Here is a 12818-nt window from a genome sequence, read left to right on the forward strand (position 1 = left end):
GGGCATTGACAGGGGCACCTCTATCCGCAGTGTGTGCGTGTGCGCGCACAGTGTGTGTGTGTGTGTGCACGCGTTCGTACATGTGCTCAAGTGTGTGTGTGTGAGCCATCAGCCGCTGCATAATTCCAAGACACTTTGTACAGTGCATTAATCACAGGGACCCTTGAGCGCTTCTGCGGATCCAAATATGCCGACCTTGAGGTTACAAGAAAGACATTAGGGCTGTCTATCCATTCAAAGTATTGGAGAGGGAGAGAAGAAGGGGGGGGGGGGGAGCTTTCAAGGTAATGAAATTCTGCCTTAATTTAAAGCAAAGACTTGTGTGGACAGGCCCGGCCCAGAGTAAAAGAAAAGGAGTCAAAGTAGATTAAATGTGATTTATTTTCCCTTTTTGTCTTCATTTTAAGTGCGTGTGTGGGGTAGTTTTTCTCTCTCTCTTTTTTTATAACAAAAGCATGATAACAGCATTAACGTCCAGAATGAATCGAATCATTTCCAAACCAATTAACCTTTGACAGAATGTATGAGTGGAGAGGAATGAGAGTGGTGCGCAGGGAGGGAGAGAGAGAGAGCGATAGCGCCGACAGAAGAAAAATAAGTCTGGCTCTTGGCGTGCGTCCACCTCCCAGGGGTGACTGAGTGAGTGACGGCCAGGGGTCCGGTTAGTGGTAAGGTAATGGGATGGGAGGTGGGTGGGTGAAGGACATAGGGGACAGAGGTCCATTCAAGACCCCCCTCGCCCCCTCCCAGGCCCAGTCCTGTTTGTCCTGACTGATAGCCGTGGAGTCTGCAGAGTTTAACCTTGCTCATTCCCTATGCTGGCGAGGAGCTCGCGCGCAGCTGCAACCGGTCCATTTAGTTAATTAAAGGCTCCATTTGGAGCCGGAGCCCGCGAGCAATATGAATGCCAATCAATAGATCTCCGGCTTATTCGGGGGAGGAGTGACAGCACCCGGTGGCCTTGGCAGACGCTCCCTGCCTATCCTTCCTCTCTCTTTCTGGTTCTGTCCCCCCACCCTCTGTTGCTCTACCCCTCCCTCTCTCTTTCTGTCTGTATGTGGGTACAGAGCTCCTCTATTCCCCACTGACAGAGCAAAAGAGTGTGTGTGTGTGCGTGTGTGTACCTGCCAGCTCACGTGTGTGTGTGTGTGTGTCTCACCATCTGCATGGGGAGCCAGCTGTGTGTGGTTGAGGCTGAGCTCACCATGGTGAAGGCAGGATGAGCTCAGGGATGGGGTCCCAGTGGAACACTGCCTTCACTACTCTACCATTCCAAAGACCACAAAGCACTCCGGGGCTTATTTTCCATGTTCCAGGCCCATGTGGAAACATGTCAATGTTAGTCTTGGTTTGTTGTTTTAGGGGCGCGGTTGAGGATTTGTGTGTCTTCACTGCTCAGCCGTACAAACAAACACGTGGGCTTATATGGGGACACAGAGAAGAGCTATTGATGTGGGGATCCAGCAGGATTGAGATTTATATCGCTGTCTCTGAGGAGCATAGCCTCGTCAGCCTTGACTTCCTTGTACGTGACAGTAATTATATCTCATTAACATGGACAGGAGTGAGAAACAACAACATTTAAGATTGATTCATTTTGTTCATTTAAGGGGGTATTCTCTACAGTGTAGGACTCATTATGCCATGAAAGCTTCTGCTGCAACCTCTGTGTTTTCTCAAAATCTATTTTGCCATTGTATCATTTCCCAAGGAGGTGAGCGTTGAGTGTGCTATGAAACGCTAAGGGGCGGCTGGCGGTAGTTATCCTGCAGACGAGACCTCTCCACGTGTGTGCGACCGACACTCCTCCAGCAGCCTGGCAGCTAAGCGGCTGCCATTCTAGCTTCACAGCGTGCCGTCAACACATCGAACCCCTCCAGTGATGCAATGCAGGGAGGCAGGCAGGCAGGCAGGGAGGGAGGCAGGGAGGGAGGGAGGGAGGCAGGCAGGCAGGCAGGCAGGCAGGCAGGCAGGCAGGCAGGCAGGCAGGCAGGCAGGCAGGGAGGCAGGGAGGCAGGCAGGCAGGCAGGCAGGCAGGCAGGCAGGCAGGCAGGCAGGCAGGCAGGCAGGCAGGGAGACAGGCAGGCAAGCAGGGAGACAGGCAGGCAAGCAGGGAGACAGGCAGGCAGGGAGACAGGCAGGCAAGCAGGGAGATAGGCAGGCAGGGAGACAGGCAGGCAAGCAGGGAGACAGGCAGGCAAGCAGGGAGATAGGCAGGCAGGGAGACAGGCAGGCAGGGAGACAGGCAGGCAGGGAGACAGGCAGGCAGGGAGGCGCGGGCCTTGATGCTGTTGTGCAGACGTTATTTTGAGGACTTCTCTCTCCTCTCTTGTAAAAAACAAAAACAAAACGAAAGAGCTTTTCCCCTTATAATCCTCCTTCCTCGCTTCTTCTCTCTTCTCTTCCTGAGCCCTGAGGGGCATGTTCATACAGTACAGTAATCCCCCTCTTCTCTCTCTTACTGTGTTTCATTTCATCGTTATACTATCCCCGCGGAGTGCAAAGCTCTTAGTGAGTCTCAGTGAGCGAGCGCGCATGGTTAACCCTATTTTATCCTGTATTTTCAGGTATTTGCTGACTAAGGTCTCGCGCCCTCTGAGAAGATAAAATGTCAAATATAATGTATACGGTCAAGGGAAGGTATATCTGCACCAAGCGGAGCGAAACAAGGACATTTGCAAAAAAGGGATTGAAATCGGGTAGGTATGTACAGTGTGTTCGGAAAGTATTCAGACCTCTTGACTTTTTCCACATTTTGTTACGTTACAGCCTTGTTCTAAAATGGATTTAATGAATTTTTTTCATCATCAATTTACACACAATACCCCATAATGACAAAGCGAAAACAGGTTTTTATACATTTTTGCTAATTTATTAAAAATAAAAAACAGAAATACCTTATTTACATAAGTATTCAGACGCTTTGCTATGACACTCGAAATTGAGCTCAGGTGCATCCTGTTTCCATTGATCTTCCTTGAGATGTTTCTACAACAAGTTGATTGGACATTATTTGGAAAGGCCCACAGTTGACAGAGCAAAAAACCAAGCCAACACAGGATTGTGTAGAGGCACAGATCTGGGGAAGGTTACCAAAACATTTCTGCAGCATTGAAGGTCCCGAAGAACACAGCGGCCTCCATCATTCTTAAATGGAAGAAGTTTGGAACCACCAAGAATCTTCCTAGAGCTGGCAGCCCGGCCAAACTGAGCAATTGGGGGAGAAGGGTTTTGGTCAGGGAGGTGACCAAGAACCCGATGGTCACTCTGACAGAGTTCCAGAGTTCCTTTGTGGAGATGGGAGAACCTTCCAGAAGGACAACCATCCCTGCAGCATTCCATCAATCAGGCCTTTACGGTAGAGTGGCCAGACGAAAGCCACTCCTCAGTAAAAGGCACATGACAGCCCGCTTGGAGTTTCCAAAAGGCACCTAAAGGACTCTCAGACCATGAGAAACAAGATTCTCTGGTCTGATGAAACCAAGATTGAACTCTTTGACCTGAATGCTAAGTGTCACGTCTGGAGGAAACCTGGCACCATCCCTACGGTGAAGCATGGTGGTAATAGCATCATGCTGTGGGGATGTTTTTAATCGGCAGGGACTGGGAGACTAGTCAGGATGTTGGCCGTCATTGTAAATAAGAATTTGTTCTTAACTGACTTACCTAGTTAAATAAAGGTAAAATTAAATAAAAAAATAAAAGGATCAAGGGAAAGATGAACGGAGCAAAGTACAGAGATCCTTGATGACCCGTGCAGCTCAGTTGGTAGAGCATGGCGTTTGCAACGCCAGGGTTGTGGGTTCGTTTCCCACGGGGGATGAAAAAATAAATACATAATTATGCACTCACTAACTGTAAGTTGCTCTGGATAAGAGCGTCTGCTAAATGACTAAAATGTGAAAGAAAACCTGCTCCAGAGCGCTCAGGACCTCAGACTGGGGTGAAGGTTCACCTTTCAACAGGACAACGACCCTAAGCACACAGCCAAGACAACGCAGGAGTGGCTTCAGGACAAGTCTCTGAATGTCCTTGAGTGGCCCAGCCAGAGCCCGGACTTGAACCCGATAGAACATCTCTGGAGAGACCTGAAAATAGCTGTGCAGTGACGCTCCCCATCCAACCTGACAGAGCTTGAGAGGATCTGCAGAGAAGAATGGGAGAAACTCCCCAAATACAGGTGTGCCAAGCTTTTAGCGTTATACCGAAGAAGACTCGAGGCTGTAATCACTGCCAAAGGTGCTTCAACAAAGTACTGAGTAAAGGGTCTGAATACTTATGTAAATGTAATATATTTCCGTTTTTTTTTTATTTTATACATTTGCAAACATTTCTAAGAACCTGTTTTTGCTTTATCATTATGGGGTATTGTGTGTAGATTGATGAGGGGAAAAAAACAATTTAATCCATTTTAGAATAAGGCTGTGATGTAACAAAATGTGGAAAAAGTCAAGGGGTCTGAATACTTTCCGAATGCACTGTATGTATAGAGTTTTCAAGCACTATAGCCCATGGGCCTAGTTTCAAGAATTCTCAAAAGGTATGTGTGCTTTCATATAACTCGGCGCCATCACCCAGAATGATTCCATACAAAGTGATGGACAAGATCAACTGCTCCATGCCAATGACTCCATTATGTTCAAGGTACTGTATAGAATATCAGCAATTTAGATGATAAACAATTAATTAATCACTGAAACACAGGGGCTGTCAATAAAAATCCACTCCACCCCTGCACTCTATGTTTAACTCTTAACATATTGTATAGTCCTATTAATAAATGACGAATAGGAAAGGATGGTACTAGATCCCAAATTAACTCCTAAGCAAAACAATGTACCCTGGCGATGCAATTTAGCTGTGAAAAGAGAGCGCCATCAGCCATAAGGTATGACACATTAAAATATAAATGGCAGATGGAAAACACATATATAGGGGATGGAAAACACATATATAGGGGATGGAAAACACATATATAGGGGATGGAAAACACATATATAGGGGATGGAAAACACATATATAGGGGATGGAAAACACATATATAGGGGATGGAAAACACATATATAGGGGATGGAAAACACATATATAGGGGATGGAAAACACATATATAGGGGATGGAAAACACATATATAGGGGATGGAAAAATGCAGGTGCATGCAATGACCTCACCTCCACACACACACACACACACACACACACACACACACACACACACACACACACACACACACACACACACACACACACACACACACACACACACACACTCAGTCACTCACTCACTCAATCACTCTCCACACACATGTTCTCTCTTTCCCGGTCACCCCCCTCCCTCTCTCCCTTCCTCCTCCCCATTCGCTCGGTGCGTAATTCAATCATCCCAAGGAGATGGAGATCCATCCCCTAGGAACGCTTACGCTCTCCATTTCCTAAAGCGCTTGATCAGATTAATTGATTGTCCCCCTCACATCTCACTAATCCCTCCCCGAGCTGGGGCATTTTGCGGGCAGGAATCAGGTTTACATTGATATTCTTATGAAATACCTCCCCGCTCAGCCCCCTGACTCTATAAAAGGACAAAAAGGAATACGAGAGAGGCTGACGCCTCATGTCCACCAGAAGCATCAAACTCTTTGCGTTCCAGTGGAAGTCATCCATTGTCAATGGAGCAGTCCGCAACGCTATGTTGGGGATGCCACACTAGACTGCGGTGCGTTCGGTGTACCGCATGCATTCGATATTTTCAACTTGTGCGTTGCTTTACCGTACGGTGGTACAAATGGAAGTATACACACATACTCCAAATAGCTAGCTTTTAGCTACTTGAAAAGAGACGCACATGTGCATTAAGTACGAGAAATGCGGGCTTAGACATAAAAAAATAAAAGCCATTTGCATCTGATGGACATCGGGCGTGAGGAGGACAAAAAGGAAAAAGAGAAAACAACAAGCTGGTCTCAGACGAGACACAAAGCAGGGAGGCAGCAGAGAGATGCAGGCGGAGGATAAAGTAGATAAGAGATGCTGTAATGAAATAAACAGGAGTGTTTGGGGGTCTGGGGGTCTGGGGGGTTGCAGTCGCAGGCCGTCTGGCTAGTGGGCTGGAGGCTGCATTTGAAGCGGTACGCTAACCTTCCGACAGAGGAGATAGGGGAAACAGCTATCCTCTCATCTCATCCATTATAACTGAGAGCCAAATGGCTGCCATGTCTCCTGATTGCAGAGCCCCTGTGGATCTTGCTCTCCGCAGCGGACTGCTTCCAGTAACTGTTCCAGGCGGCCAGGCCGTTGGCTTCCAACCTCCAATGTCATGACAGGGGGCCAGACGCACGGGGAGAGAGAGACTCCAACTTCACCTCTTATCTGTCTGCACCACATGTTCCTCATAGTGTAAAGCTTGTACCTGTGTGAGCCACATTACAGCACTGGGCTTTTACAGCTGTAGTGGAGAGCCAGAGGCAAATTATCTGCTTGAAAAAAAAACATGCCGCTTTCAATTTGCCCTCAACATTTATAATGCCTAGTATTCTCTCTACTACGAACACACACACACACACACTAAGTCGCTCTCTCCTGTTCAGAAACAAACACATGCCACCCAGCAGGATAACAGAAATATGATAACTTGCTGATAACTATACTGAACAAAAATATAAACGCAACATGCAACAATTTCAACGATTTTACTGAGTTACAGTTCATATAAGGAAATCCGTCAATTTAAATAAATAAATTAGGCCCTAATCTCTGGATTTCACATGACTGGGCAGGGGTGCAGCCATGGGTTGGCCTGGGAGGGCATAGGCCCACCCATTGGGGAGCCAGGCCCACCCAATCAGAATGCATTTTTCCCCACAAAAGTGCTTTATTACAGACAGAAATACTCCTCAGTTTCATCAGTTGTCTGGGTGGCTGGTCTCAGACAATCCCGCAGGTGAAGAAGTCGGATGTGGTGGTCCTTGGCTGGCGTGGTTACACGTGGTCTGCGGTTGTGAGGCCGTTTGGACGTACTGCCAAATTCTCTAAAACGACGTTGGAGGCGGCTTATGGTAGAGAAATTAACATTAAATTCATCTCTGGTGGACATTCCAGCCTTCAGCATGCCAATTGCACGCTCCCTCAAACCTTGAGGAATCTGTGGCATGGTGTTGTGTGACAAAACTGCACATTTTAGAGTGGCCTTTTATTGTCCCCAGCACAAGGTCCACCTGTGTAATGATCATGCTGTTTAAACAGCTTCTTGATATGCCACACCTGTCAGGTGGATGGATTATCTTGGCAAAAGAGAAATGCTCACTAAAAGGGATGTAAACAAATTTGTGCACAACATTTGAGAGAAATAAGCTTTTTGTGCATATGGAACATTTCTGGGATCTTTTATTTCAGCTCATGGGACATGGGAACAACACTTGACATGTTGCGTTTCTATTTTTGTTCAGTGTAGTACAGGGGAACGTAATCCCTGTTATTTTCTCCTCTGATCAGGACTGGACAGGAAGTCTGCTGTACTTTAACTCTGCTTTGTTTAGGCAAATTGAACAAAGTCCCAAAAGGATCAGGCCAGAGTTTTTCTTTAGCACTTCTCCCACTGTTCAGAAATATGATGAAGAAGTAGAGTGGGAGATGGGGGGGATTGTGAAAGACATGAGAGACGGATTGCGTAGGAGCGTAGAGGAGGAAGAGCCATGCGCTGCTGCTCCCTACTGCACAGAGAGGGGGATGACGGGAGGAGAGCACAGAAGAGAAAAGAGGAGGCTTTCTACCCAAAGTGTGGTGCTGCAGGGGGTGGTGACTAAAACACATACTGAATAGGACACCTGTATATAACCACTGATATTCATTCAACTGACGTATTTCAGTAAACATGATGTTTGTAGCTATTTCACGGTCAATTTGAGAGCCATGCCATCGCGAGGACATCTGCCACTTTCCTGCTCCCTCACTCACACACGTAGACACAAACACAGAGCAGGGACTGTGAACTCTTGAACTCAGGCACATACACTCTACAATCACACAAATGAGGTTAACACACACTGGGCTCGTGCACCTTAAGCTAAACTAAATCAACACAATTTATTTTTTATTTTCCTGCTCTATTCCCTATTGACTTTTTTCGTCCTATAGCCACTATATATCCTATATACTCTCCAGCCAAGATTGATCCAGAGCCCCAGTCTTGAACCTCTGTCCTGAGGGCTGCTCAGTGCAAACACACAGCGGCCCCTTCGCTCGCTCCAATCATCCACTAGGCCCCGCTGCATCCATTAACCACTACCCGCGCTCTACTACCCACTATCCACTACCCGATCTCCACTACCCACTCTCACTACCCACTCTTCACTACCCGCTCTCCACTACCCACTATCCACTACCCGATCTCCACTACCCACTACCCGCTCTCCACTACCCACTACCCGCTCTCCACTACCCACTACCCGCTCTCCACTACCCGCTCCTCACTACCCACTACCCGCTCTCCACTACCCACTACCCGCTCTCCCCACCATCCACTCTCCACTATTTACTACCCGCTCACCACTACCCACCCTCCACTACCCACTACCCGCTACCCGCTCTCCACTACCCACTATCCGCTCTCCACTACCCGCTCCTCACTACCCACTAGCCAATCTCCAATAACCACTCTCCACTACCCACTATCCAATCTCCACAACCCAACCACACTCCACTGCACGACTACTCTGTTTGGAGTAATTTTAAAAGTAGACAAGAGGAGAGAATAGAAACACTGACAAAAAAAAAGCTATTGTTATTCTACCCAAACGGATGCGTGGATCACACGCTAGTTTAGAACACCAACACATGCTTGACTAGGATACCTGCAGTAGGCTATACACACATGAACAGTCATCCCTCTGAGATATTCTCACACAAACACTCACAGTGGGGGAGCAATGAAACAGTCAGACAAGGAGAATTAGAAGAAGTCAGTAAGAGGTGTACGTGGGTGAAATCAAAAGGCATAACAGCTGCATTAGGTATGACAGCAAACAATTTCATACAGCGATTCCCGTTTTGCTGAGAGCTTTTACATAGGAGCACAAAGGAAGCCATTATTGGGGTAAAAGCGCACCGCCAACACACAATATTCATTTGAACACTGTACATTAATAATTCATGCAGATGCTTTCACAATGTTTTCACCTGGAGACAGTGAATATTGTGCTGCCTCTCTCTTTGGAGCAGTAGAAGAACAAGAAAATGACTATTTGCTTTGATTAATTTAGCCTTGCTTACGTTTCTAAATGTCATTAAGTAAAGTGGTGATGGCTCTGGTTTAGAAGTTGTGGAATACCTCGCAGCACTGTGAGGTTATAATATAAACTGGTTGTTTCAAGCCCTGAATGCTGTATATCAGACTGTATACCACGGGTATGACAAAACATGTATTTTTACTGCTCTAATTACCTTGGTAACCAGTTTATAATAGCAATAGGCACCTCAGGGTTTATGGTATATGGCCTTCTACATGAACAAAGGTATGTGGACACCTGCTCATGGAACATCTCATTCCAAATTCATGTGCATTAATATGGAGTTGGTCCCCTATTTGCTGCTATAACAGCCTCCACTCTTCTGGGAAGGCATTCCACTAGATGTTGGAACATTGCTGCAGGGACTTGCTTCCATTCAGCCACAAGAGCATTAGTAAGGTCAGGCACTGATGTTAGGCGATTAGGCCTGACTTGCAGTCGGCGTTCCAATTCATCCCAAAGGTGTTCGATGGGGTTGAGGTCAGGGCTCTGTGCAGGCCAGTCAAGTTGTTCCACACCGATCTCGACAAACCATTTCTGTATGGACCTCGCTTTGTGCCCGAGGGCATTGTCAAGCTGAAACAGGAAAGGGCCTTCCACAAACTGTTGTTACAAAGTTGGAAGCACAGAATCATCTAGAATGTCATTGTATGCTGTAGCGTTAAGATTTCCCTTCACTGGAACTAAGGGGCCTAGCCCTAACCATGAAAAACAGCCCCAGACCATTATTCCTCCTCCACCAACCTTTACAGTTGGCCCTATGCATTAGGGTGGGTAGCATTCTCCTGGCATCCGCCAAACCCAGATTAGTCTGTCGGATTGCCAGATGGTGAAGCGTGATTCATCACTCCAGAGAACGCGTTTCCACTGCTCCAGAGTCCAACCGACGCTTGGCATTGCGCATGTTGATCTTAGGCTTGTGTGCGGCTGCTCGGCCATGGAAACCTATTTCATGAAGCTCCCGACGAACAGTTCTTGTGCTGAAGTTCCTTCCAGAGGCAGTTTGGAACTCGGTAGTGAGTGTTGCAAACAAGGACAGACGATTTTTACGCGCTACGTACTTCAGCACTCGGCGGTCGCATTCTGTGAGCTTGTTGTTGCTCCTAGAAGTTTCCACTTCACAATAACAGCACTTGTTGACCGGGGCAGCTCTAGCAGGGCAGAAATATGACAAACTGACTTGTTGGAAAGGTGGCATCCTATGACGGTGCCACGTTAAATGTCACTGAGCTCTTCAGTAAGGCCATTCTACTGCCAATGTAAGTCTATGTAGATTGCATGGCTGTGTGCTCAATTTTATACACCTGTCAGCAACAGGTGTGGCTGAAATAGCCGAATCCACTCATTTGAAGGGGTGTCGACATACTTTTGTATATACAGTGCATTAGGAAAGTATTAAGACCCCTTCACTTTTTCCACATTATGTTATGTTACAGCCTTATTCTTAAATGGATTCACTAGTTTTTTTCCCCTCATCCATCTACACACTATACCCCATAATGACGGAGCCAGAACAGGTTCTTAGACATTTTTGGAAATATATATTTTAATAAAAACTGAAACATCACATTTACATAAGTATTCAGACCCTTTACTCAGTACTTTGTTGAAGCACCTTTGGCAGCGATTACAGCCTCGAGTCTTCTTGGGTATGACACTACAAGCTTGGCACACATGTATTTGGGGAGTTTCCCCCATTCATCTCTGAAGTCCTCTCAAGCTCTGTCAGATTGGATGGGGAGCGTCGCCAGAGATGTTCGATCGGGTTCAAGTCCGGGATCTGGCTGGCCCACTCAAGAACATTCAGAGACTTGTCCCGAAGCCAATCCTGCATTGTCTTGGCTGTGTGCTTAGGGTCGTTGTCCTGTTGGAAGGTGAACCTTCGCCCCATTCTGAGGTCCTGAGCGCTCTGGAGCAGGTTTTCATCAAGGATCCCTCTGTACTTTGCTCCGTTCATCTTTCCCTCGATCCTGACTAGTCTCCCGGTCCCTGCCGCATGATGCTGCAACTACCATGCTTCACCGTAGGGATGGTATTGGCCAGGTGATGATCGGTGCCTGGTTTCCTCCAGACGTGACGCTTGGCATTCAGGCCAAAGAGTTTGGCCGGGCAGCCAGCTCTAGGAAGAGTCTTGGTGGTTCTAAACTTCTTCTATTTAAGAATGATGGAGGCCACTATGTTCTTGGGGACCTTCAATGCTGCAGAAATGTTTTGATAACCTTCCCCAGATCTGTCACTCGACACAATCCTGTCTCGGAGCTCTATGGACAATTCCTTTGACCTCATGGCTTGGTTTTTGCTCTGACATGCACTGTCAACTGTGGGACCTTGTATGGACAGGTGTGTGCCTTCCAAATCATGTCCAATCAATTGAATTTACCACAGGTGGACCCCAATCAAGTTGTAGAAACATCTCAAGGATGATCAATGGAAACAGGATGCACCTGAGCTCAATTTCGAGTCTCATAGCAAAGGGTCTGAATACTTATGTAAATAAGGTATTTCTGTTTTTTAATTTTAATAAATTAGCAAAAATGTCTAAAAACCTGTTTTCACTTTGTAATTATGGGGTATTGTGTGTAGATTGATGTGGATTTGTTAAAATGTAATCAATTTTAGAATAAGGCTGCAACGTAACAGGATGTGGAAAAAGTGAAGGGGTCTGAACACAGCTCACGGCTAAGGGCAGTATCCAGGCACTCCGCGTTGCATCGTGCGTAAGAAGAGCCCTTATCCGTGGTATATTAGCCATATCCCACACCCCCTGGGCCTTATTGCTTAAATTAACCAGCGTGGTTATTATTAAAAGGAGTAATCTTACTGCTGGGCTCACATGATTTGTTGAACCTCCCAAGTGGCGCAGTGGTCTAAGGCACTGCATCGCAGTGTTAGCTGTGCCACTAGAGATTCTGGTTCGAATCCAGGCTTTGTCGTAGCCGGCCTCGACCGGGAGACCCATGGGGCGGTGCACAATTGGCCTAGCGTCTTCCAGGGTAGGGGAGGGAATGGCCGGCAGGGATGTAGCTCAGTTGGTAGAGCATGGCGTTTGCAACGCCAGGGTTGTGGGTTTGATTCCCACGGGGGGCCAGTATGAAAAATACAAAAAATAATGTATGCACTCACTAATGACTAAAATGTAAATGTTGAATGCTGCACAATTGAGACTTTGACTGCAGGTGCAAATACAGACCCAGACGTAGAAAGACATGCTGAGACACGTCTGTCTGGACAATTGTCCTAACGGCTATATCCAACATTGACCTTGACATCCTGTGTCCATTGGAAAAGTTATATTGTGTTTTTCACAATAGCTGTTGATAACATTGCAGCCTATAGCCTGCTGAAGGTTTAGGCTAAGAGTAAAGATATACAATATTGGAAGGATGCCATATAATATGCATCTAATGATAAATTGTAGGGGTGTAACGATTCGTTTTAACAACGATTCGATTTGTATCACGATTCGTGGTTGTCGATACGATTCAAGGACGATATTGGTTCATTTAGAACGATACGATCCGAAACGTTTCAGTGACTTGA

The 12818-nt window shown here is 46.7% G+C and overlaps 1 protein-coding gene across 1 annotated transcript in view; it reads right to left on the minus strand.

The window, feature by feature from the left end:
- The window catches only part of LOC121538732 (parkin coregulated gene protein homolog), a 261418-nt gene that overhangs the window by 192153 nt on the left and 56447 nt on the right, over positions 1-12818 (minus strand). The window lies entirely within an intron of this gene.

This window comes from Coregonus clupeaformis, unplaced genomic scaffold, assembly GCF_020615455.1.
Source record: "Coregonus clupeaformis isolate EN_2021a unplaced genomic scaffold, ASM2061545v1 scaf0007, whole genome shotgun sequence".
Taxonomy (NCBI): domain Eukaryota; kingdom Metazoa; phylum Chordata; class Actinopteri; order Salmoniformes; family Salmonidae; genus Coregonus; species Coregonus clupeaformis.